The sequence below is a fragment of the Austrofundulus limnaeus genome, unplaced genomic scaffold (assembly GCF_001266775.1).
Source record: "Austrofundulus limnaeus strain Quisiro unplaced genomic scaffold, Austrofundulus_limnaeus-1.0 Scaffold1661, whole genome shotgun sequence".
Classification (NCBI taxonomy): Eukaryota; Metazoa; Chordata; class Actinopteri; order Cyprinodontiformes; family Rivulidae; genus Austrofundulus; species Austrofundulus limnaeus.
This window is the reverse complement of record NW_013954063.1, coordinates 11,084-14,442: the sequence shown is the minus strand read 5'-3', so window position 1 is coordinate 14,442 and position 3,359 is coordinate 11,084. Positions and strand designations below refer to the sequence as shown.

Below are 3,359 nucleotides of genomic sequence, written 5' to 3'. Positions count from 1 at the left end.
CTAATGTTCATCCAGATAATATAATCATCTCACCGATGGGGGAACAGGAGAATGCAAGAGCCTATGTGTCAAGAGCTCATCAAGCCTGGAGAAATATTACCGGAAATGACCCAGATTTCTACCGTATGGAACAGTCCATTCTCCGAGCAAAGATCCAAGAAGTGCTGCCACCACCAGTCAGAAACAAATTGGCAGAGGTGGTTGAATTGGGCAGCATGATGAGAAGTGTGTACACTGACCATGTGACACACCTGGTTGATTTACATAGTAAAAGGGAACAAGCTCAGGACCGACAAGACCAGGAGATGCTCAGAAAGCTCACCCAGATGCAACTRATGGTCAGTAAATATAAAGACAAGACTTGAGCTGTTGTAATGCAAACCCAACAGAATCAACCTCCACTGCTATAAAAAATGGAGGGGGGAAGAGCCAGCATTAGCTTTACCTGATTATTAAAAATACTAATAATTATAATAATAACAAATTTAAAAAATGCTTTGTCTTATATGTGTCCATCTCAACTGTAGATGGAAATGTATGTGTTGTTCTCTGTCAACAAACTGGGACAGGGTTAAGTCAAATGGCCAAAGGCCTGTCGAACCAATTGGAAGGATGCCCATCCTGTTGCTAACTTTCTGTGTTGTGAAGTTATACCCAGATGGGGACTTCGGATAGGATTTCATCGGGTAATGGGAGTTTGTAGATAAAACTGTAAAACTGATCCTATAAAAGTTAAGAATTAAACAACAYATTGGATCTGTTTATCACCTTGAGAGCCAAGGCATTTGTGAAAAATTGAATGTGGTGCTAAAATAACCACCTGGTAAAAATCTGTTAACATCCTGATCCGAACTGGGTGGCTGCATTTTCACTTATTTTAATGATGTTTTGTTTTTGTACTCTGTTGCTGACTTTTGCAAAAGCCCTGATTTTAAGATGGGTAGGAGTGGTGATGCCGGACAACCAAGCTCAAAATGCCATTATTAAATGGAAATGTGAGCGAAGAAGAACTGATTTACATGCAGGGTGATGATGTTGTGGACATGTACCCAATTTAGTATTTTGTTTGGTCTGGTTACACTTCACAATTGGTCTGTGTGTTCACACTGTGAAGGGAAAGGTATGTAGGATGGGTGCCAATTTTTGTTTGATTCAGTTTTCTCCTGTTTTTGTAATCTAGRGAGGTAAGATGGATGTAATTTGTTTGTTTTGTTTTGGGAGACTGGACAGCAGTTACTCAGAAAGTTAAGAGTCTTTTTGTTTGTTGTGTTGGCGAAAGCCCGGTCTGAAGATACAATTGATATTGTTTTCCTTTTATTACTTCAGTGTTTATTTTTGGCCATGAGCAACTGTTAAGACATCACATATAATGTTCTTCTTTTCTCTTTATTTACTGATATGTTTATTGTCCTATTTTGTTTGCCTAAATAGTTATTTTTTCTTTCTTCTCACATATATATTTTATTATTACTTTTGTTTGATTTTGTTTATTAATTTGATTTGGCTCAGTCCTTTATTTTTGACTGAGCACCAGGAGAAGTTTAAGTGTCTCAGCTCCTGTATTTAGTTCCACATCTCACAGCACATTACCTCTGGGACATTTGTAACATTACTCATCAGCATTTTATTGACATGATGATAAAGTCTGTTTTCCATGCATGGTATTGAAACTYATCATTTTTTGAAAGATACTGGTGTGGTGTTTTCTGTTTTCTAGGACACCAGGCATGGACTTTGGACTCACATTCTTGGGCAGGACTCATAAATCTGTCACAGTACRAAGCCCTTGGACTCTGGGTTGTGTTGGCTCACACACTTTTGCCACAGGAAAAGACTGAACTCAGGCACCAGGGGTGAAAGAAAAAGAAAAAAAACTGCCGTTGTTCGGACCCCTTATAATCTTTTTATGTGTTTATCCTTTGGTTTTTATTCCTTATATCATATTGTTTGATGTGACAATCATTTACTATATGTTACTTATTATTTTGACTGTCATATTATGACCATCTTATGTAGTGAGCTGAGTCTCATGGAAATATCTAACTCACTTTGTATTAATGCATGACTCACATTACATTTTGTCCTTACTAGCTTAAGTAACAAACCGGGACGAGATTGGCTTTGGAAAATCCCTAAAATTAGTTTATGTTAATTGTTAGATTCAAACGGAGTTTTCTTCACAGATTGGCTTGGAGTGAGGATCTCTCTGGGACCTGCGGTCTTTTCCCCACCCCTGTTTCATGGGGAGGTTTTTCTGATCGTGAATGGTCATTTTAGGTGTATTGCGACGAGTCAGCCTTCGGGTCCCCTGCTGTGACACAGRTTTTTGAAGGTGTTTGCGTGGCTTGTTTGTCCATGTCAGTCATGGTGGTGTTTACGGTCAGGAGGCCTGGGGGTGTGACTGATGTAGCCAATTTTGGCCTCATTAGGAATTAGGCTTAGTTTACCTACTTTTAAAGTAATTTAAAATAATGTGCGCTTAGGACTTTAAAATAGGTTATTAGCTAAATTAGACAACCTCTAAATTTTAGACTTAACCATTTACTTATTTGCTAATGGACAAGTTTTATTATCCAAGGAATTTGAACAGCAAAGCTCTTGTGCTGCAGTACTTTGGTGTTATTTTTTCTTGATTTACAGCCAGTCCTTGTTTTTCTCTCGGGACTTGTTCGTCCATAAGGGGGGTATTATGTAGTGTCCAAGAGTGGGGGTTGTCTAAAGAATGCACACATGTGCGGGTCATCAGCCACTCAGCTTCAGAGTTCCACACACATACACTGTGATTTATGTATGTCTGCTTGCTTAAAGACCTCTGTGCACCCCCACCTTTGGCCTTTCTTTCTCCATCTTTCTTCTTGGGGTATCATTTGCATTGAAGGCCATAATTTGATTTTAGGCTGTATTTCTTGAACTGCAGAAATAAAGTTGCTTGCTGTTCAAACCAGCCTGTTTACAGAGTCATCTTTATCCAGGATCAACAGCAGTTCCATTTGGACCAGAAGAAGTGATTTTTTCACCTTAGTGCTTATCCCACAGCACAGTTTTTTTCACCTTGAAAAAATGTTACTGTACATTACTCGTTAAATTTTTTCAGGCAAGTACATCTCACAAAGCTTCAAAAACAAAGTATATGCTGTGGAAACTGTTACTGTTAGGATACCTTGATTGGTTTTCTGATTACTCTTGTACTCTGATTTTACATTACAGGTGCTGAATGCAAAGCACGTGAGGACATTCTCCAGAATGACGCATCGTAATCATGTGCACAACTACAGTGGTTTGCAAAAGTATTCATACCCCTTGAACTTTTCCATATTTTGTCACATTACAACCACAAACATAAATATATTTCACTGGAA

General features: G+C 38.5%; 1 long non-coding RNA gene across 1 annotated transcript; it reads left to right on the top strand.

Moving 5' to 3' along the window:
• The first annotated feature begins 6 nt into the window (after nucleotides 1-6).
• LOC106536037 (uncharacterized) lies at nucleotides 7-2,944 on the top strand. Its single transcript, XR_001312513.1, has 2 exons — nucleotides 7-338; nucleotides 1,718-2,944. It is a non-coding gene; the product is annotated as an uncharacterized LOC106536037 (long non-coding RNA).
• Nucleotides 2,945-3,359: the final 415 nt, after the last annotated feature.